At 36.5% G+C, this 18,397-nt stretch overlaps 1 long non-coding RNA gene across 1 annotated transcript in view; it reads right to left on the reverse strand.

Moving 5' to 3' along the window:
- The window catches only part of LOC116226090 (uncharacterized), a 410,572-nt gene that overhangs the window by 9,245 nt on the left and 382,930 nt on the right, over positions 1-18,397 (reverse strand). The window contains exons 7-8 of the long non-coding RNA XR_016465827.1: positions 5,680-5,809; positions 2,293-2,381 (exon numbers count right to left, since the gene is read on the reverse strand). This is a non-coding gene — a long non-coding RNA (uncharacterized LOC116226090). The remainder of the gene's footprint in view (positions 1-2,292; positions 2,382-5,679; positions 5,810-18,397) is intronic.

An 18,397-nucleotide genomic window follows, 5' to 3' on the forward strand; every position in this document is an offset into this window, starting at 1 on the left:
ATGTGGTTGAGGACCTAAATGATATCCTGCTCTTTGAAGTAATTTTGCAACAACTCATTGACATTCATAAGGACATAATTAGACCTCAGCCTATGCATGTTCTGAAGTAGGCTCCCAGTAACCTAATGCAATCCTCATTTCTGAAAATAACTGGCTAAATAATGGATAAACTGTGACTGCACACCATGTTTATCCACAGTGAAACCTCTGAAATTTCACCTGTAACTGAATTAGGCTGTTAAAATCTAATTGCATTTTGAATGACTATTGCTTATTGGGCTGAATTCTTACAAAGGCTGCCAATCCAGTCCTCCCTCTCCTGATCTACAGCTTTGTATTTCTTCATGCATATATCAAAGTTTGCAGTTTCCAGGAAATCATCATAGATGATGGAATGGTGCAGTAGCATCCTCTCATTACCTAACTTCCATCCCATATGGCTTGGCAGTAAAGCTCCTCCAGGTCCCACTGTTATATAGGAGCTTCATTTGATTTACTTCCATTCCAGGCTTCTGGACCCCCTTCCTGCCCTTCTTTCCTACACATAATGCCTTCTCCAGACTTTTGTTCTCACTATACTTTACCCCACTGAAGCATAATGGCAACAGCTGTCTTCAACATTAATGAGACAGGATGAACAGATGTGGGCGAAAGAGCCACTTGCTGTATGACTAGTAGCCTAAGTTCAGAACAGAGACACAGAATTTACAGTACACTCCGATTTGCAGTGGATGCTCCCAGCAGTTACTTCTCATACCCTTAGGTCTCTGTGAGTAAATCTACAATAGAATGCATCAAGCCAATTGTTCTTGTTTACTGAGCATGAATTTTTTGGTGCTTTAATTAATTCACTCTAGCATGAGCACCGCAGTGTTTGATGCATACTCATTCTTGAAGAATTTGGGCAGATAATTACCATCATGAAACAAAGACTAGTGGACTGACAGAAACAGTGGTCTAGAAAAACATGCGAAAACAGAAAGGCAGAACATTAGCAAGACAGGCAAATTTAATTTCAATTCTTTCTTGCAGATGTGATCATCACAAAAAAAGGTTGTGTGTATGAAAACATACACTTTTTAATTTTTACTTAGATAAATGGTTTTGTATATACATATTCACAGATAGATATATGTGCTAATTATATAAAATCATCTTCAGTCATTTTCACGAGTGTCCCAAAGTCTGTGGGTTGAAAAATGTTTCTTTTCTGTTTTAAGTTTTACCTGGACTTCTCTGTAAAAAATGTGTCCAGTCATAAATTTATTTGTTGGGTTAAGAACATTTTGGGCAGAAAGAAAAAGGGAAGTCATAGTTTTCATTTGCGTTTGTTCCTGAAAAACTGGTCTATGCGGCAAGATAAAAAAGAAAAAAAACAAAAAAACAAAAATTAAATCACAGCAATAAAATACATAGGCACTTCTCTGATTTGCCCAATAAACGTGCAATTCCAGATAAATGGGAAATGTGTACAGTCTATTGGAAGGCTTCTTAAATACGAATGGCTTTTTTCCCCTTTTCTCTGAAATCTATAGTAGGACATAGCTTTCAAGCTAGTTCTTGTCACATATCTGCAAGCCCTTTTACTTCTCTGAATTTCAAGCTTTCTTAATGTCAGGCCAAAGTACTGCAAGCTTTTTGAATCAGACCGCACTTCTCATACAAGCAAATGCTATGTCTTGAGAGTGAACTTTTCTAGTACAAAGGCTGCTGCAAAAGTAATGCTTCCTATTTAATTATGTTGGCTTATGACATCAGAGGCAGATGTTTGAAACATGGCAGTAGAAGCTGAACCTTCTTTCCAACATTCCATTACATTTTGATGCTGCGGGACAGGTAGCAGCAGAGAGGTGGTCTGACAAAATGGTGTCTAAAATGGAAGTGTGTAGGAATCAAAGGGTAGAATTGAATTCCTTCATGAAGAAAAAAATTGCACCCACTGATGTCCATTGACACTTGATAAGAGTTTATGGAGACCAAACAGTGGATGTGGGCACAGTGAGCTGGTGGGTGGTACATTTCAGCAGTGGTGACAGTGGATCACCTCCACTGGTGCAGATTTTTATGAGCATGGCATGCAGGTTCTTGTTTGTCTCTGGAGGCATAGCTAATGGTGGTGACTGTGTTGAAAACTAGCATTTAGTTGCTCAGAATTTGCTCTATCAAATACTGCTGTTGTGCTCTTCATTTTTGTTGTAGATTCCATGGAAATAAATAGGAAGCATTACTTTTGGAGTGATCTCTAGGGAGGTTAATATTGCAACAACAACAAAATTCCATTCCCACACTTACCAGAAAAGTTGTTATTTGAAGCCAGATATTTATGTATGTTTAGTCAAAGATTCTCCTCAAATCTTTAATGCAGAACAAAGCATAAAAAGCTGAAAAAGTTAAAACCTAAATTAGCTAAATATTACATAGACCATTATCAAGAAACATAACCATAACAGGATACATTAATATTTTAATTTACAGCATTATTTCAGTCAAATCTTTGTATTTAGATTCAACAGCAGAAAGCTGAGGAAAAGACGACACTTTAGATCTCAGCTTCAGATTAAATACTTGCACACTGTACATCTTAAGTAAGCATCAAGTAGCAGGATATTTAAGAGTATCATCTTCTTTCTAAGGTTTTCTTCTTTGCACAGAAAACTATTTACTGAATGTGTGCCAAGCTGATTGCAGGCCAGCTACTGGGACCTCATCTGGAATGTGCTAATTGGAAGGGAACTTGTATACAAGTGTCCCAAAACCCAGATGACTGCCTTGATCAGCAGGCTATGTAATTAGGGCTCTATTTCTGGGTTTTCATGATAATTTGGAATTTAGTGGTGCAATGTTCTCTCCAATAAAGAACAAAAATAAATGTGGGGAACACAATATTGTATCACATGTGGATTCTTTGTTTTCCAGACAAATCTATCCACATTTGCAATTCTGTTGCTTTCAAAATCTTTACTTTTCTTGAAAAATACTGTTGCTTCACTTCTAAAAAATTAGGGCAACATTTTCATCTCAAAGAAATCCGGACATTCATTAGAGAATGACAAAAAAATAAAATAGACACAAACAAAAAAAAAAAAAAAGGAGTCTGGCTATCATGAGTTTTTCAAGATGCTTCTTAGAGAAAAATATCCACACAATTTTTGAAATGGTGGATCCTTCAAAAGGTCTGCCATTTCTGATTCATAATGACAGATTCATGCTGGTCTCTTTCCTGTGCTCATTGTTACAGGAAAATTGAAAAATGTCTTGGGTTAGAAGGTATCACAAGGATCATCAGGTTCCAACCCCTCTGCCACTCTGTAGGGTTGCCAGCTACTAGATCAAGTACCAGATCAATGCTCAGGGCCCATCCAACCTGGCCTTGAACACCTCCAGGGACAGGGCATCTGCAACCTCTCTGGGAAGACTGTTCCAGTCCCTCACCATCCTCTGAGTGAAAAATCCCAAATAAATTTCTGAATAAGGAAAAACAAGTGTCATCTGCCAATCAGCAGAAGTTCTGCTTTACTAGCAATCCAATTTATTCTCTCACAGAGCCCCAGATGTAGGCTGCTCACTTTATTTTGTATTTGTCTGAGACCATTTCAACTTAGTTTTATGCACTTCCTTACAATCCTCTACAAAGCTGTTGCAGCCTGTTCACATACTGCACAGTATATATGTGATACCATGGCTTCTGCTGGTGTTCCAGAGGTATTTGTTATTGTCATCATTTCAACACACTGTGCTGTTAATGCAAGCAGTCAACCATTGTTTTTCATGTACATAAATTGTATGCCTAGAGACACCTACCACTATTATTTAATAAAATGACTCTAAAGATAATAGTATCTTACATTTATATAAATCTCCCTTCAGCCAGGAGTCTAAAAATACTTTGCGAACATATTATTTATATTTTTTTTAACTTGAATGTAATGCTACAGATTGTTCTACCCGACACTGAAAAGCAACTACTTTTAGCATGCAATATAACCACTTAACAGTGCAAAGCAGTGCAAAAACATTTTGAATGTGTCTATATGACTGTATCTGTTATAGAAGACAGCATCACAATCATCCAAGTGCAGAAGCATAGCACAGTGATGTTAGGAGTTAACAATACAGACCAATTTGCTGTATACCTCTACCAAGAAAATAAGGCTACAGTTCTGCTGAACCACAGAAGTAGGTATAAAGGGAAGTCCGAAACACTGCTTGTAGAAATGGATGAAAGGAACTCAAGAATTAAAAAGAGCAGTATTTAAGGTGCTTAGATGTATTTATACTTATGATTAGATACAAAAAGCTTAAGCACTCAAAAAAGAACAATAAAGCTTGTGTTTTGAGGTCAGTCAAGGAGGCTGGTGAGTAGCTTAGTGGAAAAAAAAAAAAAAAAAGGCAAATGGAAAACATTTTTCTTGTCTCCTTCTAGTTCCCAACTAGAAGGCCCTTAAGCTGAGATAACTTGTTCTCTATTCATTTTTATGGTCAAATTAGTCTAATGGTTTATGGTAAGTGTATGTACATTCACATAATCAGACATACCACTTACAGGTATGCAGATTTAAAGATTGAAACTCCATGACAACAACAATAATTACAATTTCTTTTACAAAAGTGATGTAGTTGAACTGGAAAGAGAGAAGAGTATAGAGGTCATGTTATTTCTACAAAACGCTATGCAGCAAAGTTACTTGTCTATACTCATCCTCATTTACAGTCATAATTTGATTTATTTCTTGATGGGGTTTTGAGGATACAAAGAAAGGACTCCTATTACAATCTGTACAGTGCCATACTGCATCTTCGAAGATGCTGCTCACCTACAAAATAAATATAGTACTTTGTAAGCTTAATTGTTAAATTAATTTGCAATGCTTTCCACCCAAGCTCCTTCTGCACCTAACCAAAAGTAAAAAATTATTTTTCTAAATAAAATAAATTCCAATTAGGACCCTTGAAGTTCTATATACATCAAGAACAGCACATGACACTAAGTTTGCCTCAGTCTGTTTTGTTGGAAAAGGTTGTTACAGTATTGGCCCTGTTCTTATCTCTTGAAGACAGTAGCCCAAATTCTTCCCTGTTACAGAAGTCCAATCTCATATTGATTTCAGTGGGTTTCAGTAAAGTAACTGAAAAAAGAATTTGGCCCATAATCACTGACTTTATCATATAACTAGTAAGTGCTTGGCTAAGATTAGATTTAAAGATAGGCCAAGGGGATAATTCAAGGACTCGAGAACCTTTACTGACACCAAAGGCTTCTGCCTTTTGGGAAAACTCAAAACAAAACAAAGTGCACTTATGACACTATATTCCTTGAAAGGAGGGAAATTATTAACTAAAATACTAAAAGATGCTACTCAGTCTACTTCAATAGGACAAATAAGAGGGGATATTTATCTTCTAGAAAAGAATTCAGCTTTTCATTTTCTAATATTTCCAAAATTTATATCAACTTAGGCCTGATTGCCTTAACGACTGAATAGTTTCTGCTGTGGGTCACTGTGTGCTACTAGAAAATCAGTTAGTGAGATAAGTGAGGAGACTTTGGGAGCTTGATTTGTTGAGTACTGAAACACAAGCAGACTCTTAGAGCCCCATAACCTTCAACACTAAGTGACAGTAAGTTTAAATGTTTTTTGATGATTGAGGATGTAGACTAGTAACCTTATTTCCACTTACCAGTCTTCTTCATTCAACTGAACTCAGGCTTTGAAGTTAGCAAGTCTTGATCCCCAAAAGCAGAAGTCAATGAGTAGAAATAACTTGATTGGATTCCACAGTGATGCTGCTGCTTTCTGCTGACTTAGTGCTTGAGAAAAAACAAAACAATAAAATTCTACAGAAAAGGAAGTCAAACACTTCTTCAGTTTGAATTTTCTGGATTCTTTAGTTGTACTCTACCACTTGGTTCATGTTACTAAATACTACAAGGCCATAAAAACAATTGTAATTTGTATTTAACCTCAATTCAAAGGATAAGAAAGATCATAACTACATTTCCAGATTTTAGAAAGATTATTAATAGAGCAGATAAACTTATTCACTGAGTAAGACAAGGCTTTGCCCCCCAAAACCTAGAAGTCCTAATATAAAGGTAAGAGGGAAATTAAATCCAAAAGGTTAAACTACAATCATTTTTCTATAAAAGTATACTTTATGTTCTTAAAAAAAAAATAGAGAAAACACTGAAATCACAGAGAATTAAAATAACTTCCAAGAGTGGCCACTTGTGCAAGCTTTTAGGTAGCAGTTTTTAGTCTAAATTATAATCCTGGAAAAAAACTCTACTCCAGATTTAGATTGCTTACAATGTTTTTGGAACCTTAAATCTTGCAGAAGCCAAAGCCCTGCTTGCCTCACTGCTCTCCAGAGAAGGAAAGGACTGGGGCTCCATGACCATCCTGTCAGCCAAAAGGCTCTTGATCTCCACTTAATTTACTTCAGGCCATACAACAGACCCGATACACATTTAATTAGAAAACCACTATGGTCGTTAGAGATATCACATGCCAACTTGTTTGTTACTACCCCTCAGTCAGAGGTGAGCATCTTCTCAGGAGGATGTATCAAAGCTAATTTATAATCAAGCAATTCAGTTTAAGTCCTTCATCGTCGGCAGCATAAAGTGAGCCCACAAACTTTGCAATCTGGGTAATACACAGGCTGCAGTGGAAGCAGCAGCAGTCAGAAGAGTAACAAGAGCCTGATAGTGTTCTCATTCACCATAACCACTATCTATACAAAAATAACTCAGCAACAAAAAGCTCCAACTGTTTCTGTTGCCATCTTTAAATTATGCCATCATTAGTTGCAAACAAAGACATATAATATCCAACACTCCCCCTGTGAGTGTCCCTTCTCTTTACCTTTCCTTCCTTTCTTCTCTAAGTTGAGATCTACTTAGTTAAAAGCATATAGATACTAAGTATCATGTAGAAGAAAAATATTTCTGTATCACTATTAACTTAGAACCCTCCCAGAAGTGCAAAGATGCCATCTACCCGATGACAGATTTTGATTTATTTTTTTTCTCTCTCTGATGATTCAGATTTTTTTTTTTTTTTTCCTAACTGGTTGAAAAGCATAATAAATCTATTTATTTGAAAATTATGTGATGTGAGTCTGAAAGCAATCCTTAAAAAATCTCCTCCAAAATAAAACCATTCCAGCTCATCCCTGTATGTAACATCAGACTTGCTGCACAATTACAGGGAACTACACTCTGCCAACACTGTTTAATTGAGAACCACTCTTTTTCTGGCTCTGTTACCATTGGACAGCTTATGTTCCCACTGCTTTACCTCCATCTGTGCTAACAACAGAATCCTTTTTGATTAAAATGTTCCTAAGTTATATTGTGAAAGATCACCTGAACTGTGCACTTCCTTCACTTTGAAATGATTTCCCCCCTTATGTATGCAAGATATAAGCAACCGATACCTACAACTCTATGCTGTTGTATTTCAAGGAGAGGGAAAGAAACTAGACCTTTTAACTGAAAAAGTTTTTCAAGGAAGGAGAAACTTGAGCTCCAGCACAGGAAGAAATGCAAATGGCTAATATTCGCACATGGAGAAAAAAGGCATAACGTTCTTCAATAAAATAAATAAATACTCTAAAATGAGAATCACTAAAGATCTGCTTAAATAAAAGATTGAAACTACTGTATTTCATGAAGATATATCAGAATATTTGGTTTTCACACAAAGACAACTTTTTTTCATTTTGATTTTTAAGTAGGAAAACTATAACATGTCAAGAATTCTTGTTTTCCTGGGTTCTCAGTGCGACTGATTCTTGGTCTGTCATTTGATTTTGTAATGAAAATATGCAGTCTTCAAAGCCACAATTAGCTATCTTTTGCAGGAGGTAGAAATATGTATTTTGTCATAGCAAAGACCATAGAATTTGTTTCCCAATTAAAGGAGGAAGGATAAAAACGTAACATATTGAAGTAGGGATTAATAGGGAAATTACCAGAGGAAATTAAGATAAATTAGTAATTAATTAGACTGTAATTAGGAGATAATTAAGTAAATTAAGGAATTTAGGATGTACATTATATGTTCTACCTAAACAATAGTTGTAGTTCAACATCTAATGTCATTAAACACTTGTGTAAGTGCCAGTGCCCCATTTCAGTTTTTGAAATACTGAAGTTTGTATTTTCAGGTAAATCTCAAGCCTAAAAAATATCTCTGTGTTAGAAAACACTAGAATCAAATAAAAAGTTAAATTGCTATATTTCTTGAGAACTAGTTGAAGTTTGGGGAATGATATACTTTCTGCACTGAAAGCAAAACTTAGTCTGAGTCCTGGCTCGAAGTTCCTTTAGAAAGTAGAACAATTATTTTTTTATCAGTCTTGCCAGGATGCAGAAAATACCAATACATGAGATGGAGATGAAGAAAAAAACATCAGGATACCTGGCATTTTTAAAGACCAGACTGTGTTCGTGCTTGAATTGTGTTTTGGGGATAGACTCAGACTAGTCCCTCCTTTACCTCCCTTGCTTTACCTACACATTTCTTCAGGAAGGTTTACTTAACAGATTGACAGAAAGTGTGTTAGGTAGGTTTCAAAGGTACTGCAAAAATGGAAGAACTTTTCTCTTTCTTGCTAATGCCCAAACATTTACTAATAAAAGAAGTAAGTTGCTGTTTGTTTTGACTAGTCCCTAGAGTTCCACTGCCACTCAGATCTAACATTTACTTCACATATATATTATTTAGTACTCTACAGTTCAACCCAGGTACAGTTAGAATAGGCATTACGTACAGTTCAGAGCTCGTGTGTCTAAGCCAACCACTGTTTTATATCAAGTTCTTACCCTTTTGCAAAATATAGTCCTCTGGCCATAAAGTGGGAAAAAGTTCGTTTGTTACAACTGCAAGACATTTTACTTTAACTATTACAAAGCAATCCATTTTCCAACACTCTTAAACAGGATTCAAATTATTGGGCTTAAATTAGACCTTCTGTCTATTATTTCCATCTGATATAAATTCTTCTTAGAATGAAGCCACAGAGCTAAAGCCTGATTAAAAATGAAAAACGAGCACACACTACTTTCTCTATGATAAAACACCTTTCTCTTCAATGAGTTTAAACTTGCAATTACGTTTGAAGACTGATGTCAGATAACTGCTGAGCCTTTGTTCAGGCAGGAAGAAATATCTTCATATTCAATATGTACTGCATGAAGCTGTAAGGCCAGTATCATGAAAATGTCTCTGTTCCTGAAGAAGTAGTTTATGGGATGCTTCTTGGCACAGTCCCTAGAAAGGAGCCCCCAGTCATTTTCACGAAGAAATGAACGCAATTGTTTTCTATTTGTTCTACATTTTTGTCTCCTTTCTTTCACCAGAAGTACATCAGAATATATAAACATACATAAATATAAGTAATCTTTTGTTTACATGGTATTAATTATCTAGCTGGAAAGCACACTTGTCATGCAAATCTATATAGGAGCCATGGGAGTCAGCCACTAGAACATGATCATCCTCTAAATAAATATAACTACACAGCAATAAACAGCAGCCACATGCAATAAAGTAGAATAGGAGGAGTAGAATAGTATGTTCAATTGTAAATCACTGTGCATGGAAATTTAGGCAGGCATAATACAATTACCCAAATGGAGGTCAAATGCAATTTCACAGGGTGAGTAGCAGCCTATGACCATGTATCTGTTTAATTTTTTTTAATTTCAGAACGACCCATTCATTATTTAACATTTGGAAGTATCTTTGATTTTTCATATGCTATTCTGATGAATGCTATTAATTCATTCAGTAGACAATTGCAATCTGCATAATTATTACGAGGAATATTTTACTCACAAAGTTTGGAGGTTTTCATTCTGATCCCCACTATTGAACTTAAAAGGAAAGGACCCGAAGTGAATAGAGAATACTAATCATAATACTTAGCTGAAATCACCTCAGAACTTGATCCATCTTTATAGCCTGGAATATAAAAGTTTGCAGGAGAGAAACAGTAATATAAAATATAAGTGACAGTGATGACATTACATTTATGTTTCTAATTTAAAAATATATCTCTAAGGAAAAAATCAGAAGGAATTCTTGCCTATAAATGATCCATCATATATTAGAAAAAAATCAGCTTCAGGTTTGAGTTTTTAAATTTATACCAACAACCTCAGCAAGAGTTGTGCTTTGAGATCACTCTCAAGCTATGGTCTCACAAAGATCTTGTTCTTTAAGCCTTCCTTCATGCTTCATAACTATTTCTTAATATTTGCATGCTCCATTTTAATTTACTGGTATTCAAAGTTTTATTTTTCTTCTTTCCCTTAAGGATTTTGATTCTGTAGTACAAGCAAGAACAAATCATTCAGCAAAATGGCCAGACTCTTTGAAAATGTGAAATTTCATCACTGTGTAGATTCAGAGCCAAAACTCCAGGCAGAGGCGCTGGCCTCCATTTTACCACTCAGACACTGCTGCAAACAAACCAACACTGAAAAAATTAGTTATATTGCTTCTCTGCTAGCTTTCAAAACTAACTTTTTTTTTTTTTTTTTAAACAAACAAACATACAGAAGCTATCAAACTGATTAGCCTTTCTTTCAAAGGTCTTATATTTCTACCTGAATCATAGTACCCAAAGGGCTCAACACAAGTAGTTTTCACTTGCAAAACGTAATGCTTATCATAGAAAATGACATAAATGGTTCACTACCTTAAAAACCTTTAGTACTATCCCATAAATACAGCACTTCATTAACAAGACACTGGGTTGGATCAATGTGAGCTCTTTCTGACAGTTCTGCTATATACCTGTCTCATTTTGTTAGCTTAATGAACTTGTTCCCAGCACAATCCCACAAGTGGAGCATGCTGTTCACTTGAGAAAAAAAAAAAAAAAAATTAAAAAAAAAAGTGGTTCAGCTGATACAGATTTTAGAGTCACTCATCTATGCAACACTGAATGACTTTTTTGGCCAAGGATCAGCAATGAGCAGCAGACTGAAGCAATTTTTTTTTCTGCTGCAATGCTCTTCCCTTGTGAGAACTGGAAACAATTTTAAAATACCACTCAGTTTCATTAGTTTAAAAAGTTCTTTGAAAAAGAACTCACTATGGTTAACAGCTATTCCATGGTTAGAGACATGCATGCCATACCCTAGAAAAACAATTAGGACAGGAAGAAGATATACAGATGTGTCTGGTCGCATTGTTTGATGAGCCATGTAGGCAGACCTTTCCAGAGTTAAAGATTTTTCTTCTTTCTACACGAAGACTGACAGCATCACTGGAGTCACAAGTCCACAAGCAAGATGTGAGCTTGGCAGCTCCTACACTGAAACTATAAGGTAAAATATATGTTTACTGCAAGCAGCCCTGTTGTTCAAAGAACTGACCAAGTTGGCCTCAGTCCAGTAGAGCACTTAAAGGACCATTGGGACTCCTGACATGCCGACAGTTAAATGCATATCTCAGGGCTTTGCTGAAGTGGTGTCTGAGTACCGAGCATCTCATAACCCTGATTACATGCCAGACTCGGGGCTGTCATGTTTGCTGGTAAAGGATCAGTATTTGCCAATAGCACTAATAGTGTTGATCTATGCAGAAGAATATATGGTATTCCAGCAAAATATGACAGCAATCATTCACTAAAGTTAATGAATGCTTTAGTGGTGGTATTCTGTATTATTTTTAATATTTGTTTTAAATTTCTTTTTTTTTTTTTTTGTTTTTTGTTTTTTTTAATTTTGCAAATGACATTGGTTAATAATTGCATAGCAAGTCTTTGCCCACTCAAGAAGGAAAGATTGATCTCTGAAGCACATATACTACATCTGAAAACTCACTAACAGCTGCCTTTTGTCTTGTGGGTTTTTTTTTTTTTTTTTTCCCTTCTGTTTTTTGGTTTTTTTTGTTTTGTTTTGTTGGAAAGGGGGCTTGTTGATACATGGACTTATACGATGTTGCAAAGAAGAAAAAGAAAAGTCTGGATATGAGTTGGTCTCACTCTTAGCTTCTTAGAGTGGCTTGCATATTTGGATCCTAGACTTTCCTGTGATGCTGATAATGATATAGTTAGAATGAAGCAAGCACCTGGATCCAAAACTTGCTTAAGTTTTGATTAATAACAAACTGCCTCCAGTTTTGAATATGCTGAAAGATTTTATGGATTTTAATCTCTGAAATACATTTTGAATCTTTACACTTAAAAGTATGTGCACTTGAGCCTTGATTAATATTTTAAAGCATGTATACCAATGGTGAAAATGATAATAAACTTATCTAAGAATTTTTTAAGATGTGCTTGGGCTTAAGTGATACAGAAGAATGACTTAATAACCCCAGGAGCAGAGGTCCCATATTATTTATCTTGAAATTTCTAAAGCTCTGAGGGAATCCTCCTGATACATAAACAAGACAAATCCACACAGAAACATCTTCCCACTCACATTTTCTGATTTATTATTATTATTATTTAATTTAGAGCATTCATCAAATCTTTGGCATTTTGTACTAGGCTTTCCTACAAGAAGCAGCACACTTTCATCTTGATCCTGATAATTTCCTAGTACTCAACCACAAAGGAGACAAAAAGGATTGGTGATCTGGATAAAGAATGATGAGAAACAGAAGATTTCATAACTGAATTGAAACAGCAAACATGATTGGTCTCTTAATTTCAGACAGTGTTTCCCCTGGAAATCATGCAAAATGACCATTCCTCCATCACAAGTTTAAGGATAAAATTCTACCAAAAAATTACTCTGCAAGTATGATCAATGTTTTTAGCCTCCTGCTCTATGATCTCCTTTTCCTGTTGTTGTCTAATATATGGAGTGAGGTTTTATTCTGGAGGCCTTCTATGTTTGCAATGATTTGCTCTCTTGGTTTCCCTCATACATACCAGTCTGCTTCTTTATCATGAAATCACTGTTAATTTTCCTTCCACTTCTGTTTTTCAAAGGGTCTCCTCTAATTCCACTATTTTGAAATAGATGAGATTGCCCCTCATTTTTATGCTAATAATTCAAAAACTAATTTTTCAGTCCTAATATAGCTCTGTTGGCTCATATTTCAGCCTGCCCCATTAAGATCTTTATATAGATATTAGCCAAATATGTGTGTGTGTGTGTGACAAAAGGAATAATAAATAATTTTTCAGTATCAAATCCACAGTTTGTTCACACAGACTCTGCTTATGTAAGTTTGTTATAATACCACTACAGGATTTGCATCTTGTTCTCTACTTCAATAATTTCTCTTCATCTATATCTCTAAAGGCATAAGTAACCACGAAGTTTAAAGAGTTCAGGCTCTTTTTTCTTGTCTTTTTTAAGTGTAACTTTCAAATGTAACCAATATACGGAGCCAATATGTATTTTTATAGAAGACAGACTGACCTTCCATTTTATCCCTCAGCCCCACACGCTCCTCCAGTCATACACCTAGCTTCCTCACCATCACCACCCTTCTGTGCATATCAATAAGAATTAGGAAACAGTCCTGAAAAATGACTTCTAGAAGAAATTCATGCCTATCAGAAGAAAAACGTAAGATTTAAAAAAACAAACAAACAAACAGGAAAAAAAGTTTCAGTATTTTTTAATGTAATTATACTACATAGAATATAGTATCACCACATGTACATACACTATATGTCTGTGAGACAGCTTATTGACAGTTTCTCCATCAAGTCCACAGCCATATCTCTAAATGGCTTGTATATAAAAATGAAATAAGTTTTAATTCCTTCATTTGGTGATAGTTTCTACCAAAAGACATGGTAATTTTTATTTTATTTTTTAAATCTTGGCCTAATAATAGAAATTATTATAAAATTAGTTCTAAAAATTACTTCTGAAACTACAGTACTTGGGTGGGTTTTATTACTTTGTCACTGTCTACTGATACTAATGACAAAAGAGCAAGCCACTGAATTACAGAAGAGGGAAAGCAAATAACTACACAAGCTTTTTATCCTGAAGAACAAAATGAGGGAGAGGGCAGAGGTAGGAAGGGAAGAGAGCCCACATGAGATATACTGCCAGGCCATACATCATCCTTCCCTTCTCTACTTCCTTCTCTTCCACCATCCCCTCACAGGCCTCAACTACAGTAGTACTGGGAAGAGACATCTCTTCCCCCTTAATCCACAGTCTCACCAGTATATCATCTTAATTAGTATTTTCAATTTGAGAAAAAGAAGGAAAGAAAGCATGGTGAACAGTAAACTGCAACTTTCATTTTCTCCTATAAAAAATGTAAAAGCTTATTAAAAATTTTTCATTCTGCTCCAGAGCCCTGAAACTAAATCATTGATTTCATAATGTTTAAATTTTAATTAAAACTAAACTCTTGCAAAACAAATTAGAAATACATAAATATTGTGTGTTAAGAATACCAAAGGATTTTTCTGACAAGGTACCACGTCAGTCCCCCTGTCTCTGTGGATGCAGTGCAGTACATAAATGTGTTTTGAGGTTTCCTCAGTCCTAGCTTCAGCTCATGATCAAAGGAGCTTGTCAAATACATGTCACAAAATTGTCACCATATTAAAAATTAACATTTTTTTTTTTTCTTTAATTGGACAAGGTTATTAACATCTAAAACTACTAAATGTTCCAGAATACACTGGAGAATGCATTCCAACAAGAAAGTCCTCCTGCCCTGTGTGCCCTGATTAGCAGTTCCCTATGGCCGGCTTCGTGACACAGTTACCACCCTGTGGGTATTGCTGCACGTACCATGGCTCTTCAAGCCTCCCCTCTGATAAATGCCAGGAGAGTCTGCTAGGAGAATAATGAAAACACTTTTTTTCTTTACAGTCCATTCGTCAAGTTACCAGTCTTATCTACATAACAAAAAAAAACACCCTGAAGATTATACATTCAGAGTGATTTAAGGTTTTGATCTACTTTGAAGAATTAGAAGGGAAAATGCTAGAAAAGTTATGAAGATTGACTTACAAATTAGAAGAATGCTTACAGGACTCGAGTAGGGCTGTAAACTGTTACACACCAGCAGCAGCTTTATGGACCAATTCCTGATACAAAAAATTGACCATAAACCTGTATATTTTTTTTAAATGCCAGCAGCAATCAGAAAAGTTAGGCATGCTAAGAAACCTTTGTAGGTTTAAACCTACGGAAATTTTACATTTATTGTATTGGTTTGCTTTCTTGCTACAATTTGGACACACGCAAATTGAATTTTGGTTGAAGATCTATCTGTAAACCCACAGTATAAAATAACTGCCAACAAAATATATTTCTAAATGATACCAACAGAGAAACAGCAAAAGTATCTTCAGCATCAATTACTACAAGAAGATCCTTTTTTTTTTAATTGTTGAAGCTTTTTCTCATTTCTGTAGTGATGACTCTCTCAGTCCCTGCTGGTTACTTGGGAGTATTTACTACATGCTGATTGTTTAAAAAAATGTTTTAAAATGTTTAAAAAAGGCTTTGGTAAAAAAACAAAACAAAACAAAACAAAACAAAACAAAACAAAACAAAGAAACTTAAACTATTTCCAAGACTACATTAGGGTGTGAAATTATTTTAAATATAAAAACTGTTTTGTAGCCAGATCTTTCAAATGGTTTAGCATCTCTCCTGAGGAGAAGGATTTAGGGATATCGGTTGATGAAAGACTCAGCATGAGCCAGCAACGTGCGCTTGCAGCCCAGAATACCAAAAGTATCCTGGGTAGCAAGAGGAGAAGTGTAACCAAGAGGATGACAGAAGTGATTCTGCCCACCTACTCTGTTCTTGTGAGATCCCACCTGGAGTACTGCATCCAGTTCTGGGGCCCCCAGCACAAGAAGGACACCAAGCTGTTGGAGTAGCTCCAGAGGAGGACCACAAAGATGATTAGAGGGCTGTGGAACACCTCCCCTACAGGGACTGGCTGAGAGAGCTGGGGATCTTCAGCCTGGAGAAGAGAAGACCCCGGGGGGACCTTGTAGAAGCCTTCCAGTACCTGAAATGGGACTACAGGAAAGCTGGAGAGAGACTTTTTATGGGGGCTTATTACGACAGGATGAGGAAAAACGGCCTTAAACTGGAAAAGGATGGATCCAGACTAGATATTAGGAAGAAATTCTTTACTGTGAGGGTGGTGATACACTGGAATAGGTTGCCCACTGAGGTTGTAGATGCCCCTCCCTGAAGGCGTTCAAGGCAACCTATTCTAGTGGGAAGTGTCCCTGACAATAGCAGGGAGGTTGGAACTACATGATTTTAAATGTCCCTTCAAACTCAAACCACTCCAGTTTTGCAGCAGAAATGTGAAACTTTTGAGACTTTCTCTTGCTCATCTGCTGGTTACAGAAAAAAAAGGAATGCTAAAACCATCCTAAGGCTTTGATCATACTTTGCATATGCTCAGAATTTTGGTAGATGAAATCTTTAAAAAGCTCATCTGAGCTGACCTGCTCCAAACCAGGACTGCACAGACTGCAGTAGTTTAGCTGTAACTGCTGCAGCTAGATGCCACTGTGGCACAAAGCACTGTAGCTGAAAGCAGAGCTTCTCTGCTTCCCTGCTCGTTCCCTGCCAGGCACACAGGAGGAAGCTGGAAGCAACCAGGCTTACAGACAGGCTCATGTTTTGTGCACAGGAAGTCCAGAGTTCTGCTTCAAGAGGAGGTTAAACTACACAGAGATGGAATGAGAGAAAGAATTAGGCTCAAGAGAATACATAAGCAAGGACTGTGGTGAAAAGCTTCAAAATAAAATGAGCAGGAGCTGAAGAGTGGCACAAATATTGTAATTTCATATTGCAAGACAGGACAAACCAAGTCTGAATCCATAACTGTTGTTTCTTCAGAGTCTGGAATGAAAACTAAGTAATTTGGTGTTAAAACACTTGTCTCCTGACAATTTACTACATTAACGACAGAGATACCTTCTGGATTTTGATTTGACACAATCATTTTCTAGAATATTTGAATTCCCCAAAACTGAAATAAAACTGGGACTTTGAGTAGAGAAAAAGCCAAAGCTACAGATAAAAGTCCTTCCCAAAGCAATCCTGATAAAAGTGACTTCCTTCACTTGCTTAGCTCTTCTGCTCCTGAAAAACACAATCTTTTATAATATTGAGCTGTGTAATGTTTACATGATCAACTTAAATGAGTAATAGAATCCTTGAACCCAATATGATAAAGTTTGGAGAAGCTCACTCCATTTAGAGATCTACACCAATAAGGCACAGAATATCACCACCAAAATCAGAAATCACGCAGGACAACTTCTGTGAAACAGACTTATGAGAAGAATCTGAAAAGCTTTCTTTACAGTATGCAAAGCAGTGTTAGCTTGTGACAAACGAGTCCCTGAAGAGAAATTAAACATCTTGGTTTAGAGCTGCTGTCATAGTCTGAACTTCATGGAATTACTATTTGACTGACGGAGAGAGCTCTCATTTGTAGCCATTCCACAGCAGCACTCTTTCATTTGTCCTCAAATGCAGTATTCCTTATTGACACTTATTTATGTAATAAGTTTCAGTCATAATTACCATACATACGTAAACACAACACAAATACCACCATGTCAATTTTCAGAAACTGAAAAGAGATATTCTGATGATTTCTGTTGAGAGAGGTTAAACCTCCAGCACTGCTCTAAAGATCTAGGAGGCCAACTCTGTGAATACCCCTTTTGCACAAGCAATTTTACAGAAGGCACCTCAGAAGTTACCAATAACTCCCCCAGCACAAACTGGGACTTCATCTGAAGGAAAACAAAATATTGCCCTGTACTTACTTACAAACAAATGGAAAAGTCACAGCCAACCCAGGTTAATATCTCCTTTCCTCCTCCTGCCATCTTACAGCACCCAGCCTAGCCTGCTTCATGCACTTCAAGAAAAGCAGAAGCCTCAGAGCAGGACCAGAAAGGCACACAGCTTGTTGTCTGTCAGCTGGAGCCACTAAGGCTGCTGCTTGGGCAGGGGGACAGTGCCCTTGTCCCTCACCAACAACTCCAGCATCACTCACAGGATCCATTTCCAAGGAAGGGTGTTGCCCATTTAGAACCTCACAGCATGGAAGGTGGAGGTTAGGGGGTTGGGGAAGGGGGTGTTGACTCCATGACATTTATGTTACGGAAAAAAAAAAAAAGAAAAAAGGCAAGAAGAATCACATACATAGATAACACAGCCAGAGTACCACACCCTTGAGACGCAGGAAAACCAGATTCACTTCCCTGCTGCAGCCTAGACAACGAAGAAATGTTGCACTTTCCCCATTCTGGACAAAGCCAGGAAAACACACATGCTGACTACCACACTGCTGTCATATGTAGTACAATCCCTCAGAAATAAGGCTGACTAACAACACTGTCCAGAAATGATCTTCAGTGAAAAAAATTCTGATTTTTCAGTTTTGTTCCAAGC

Source organism: Phasianus colchicus, chromosome 4 (genome assembly GCF_987193195.1).
Source record: "Phasianus colchicus chromosome 4, bPhaCol1.hap1.1, whole genome shotgun sequence".
Lineage (NCBI taxonomy): Eukaryota > Metazoa > Chordata > Aves > Galliformes > Phasianidae > Phasianus > Phasianus colchicus.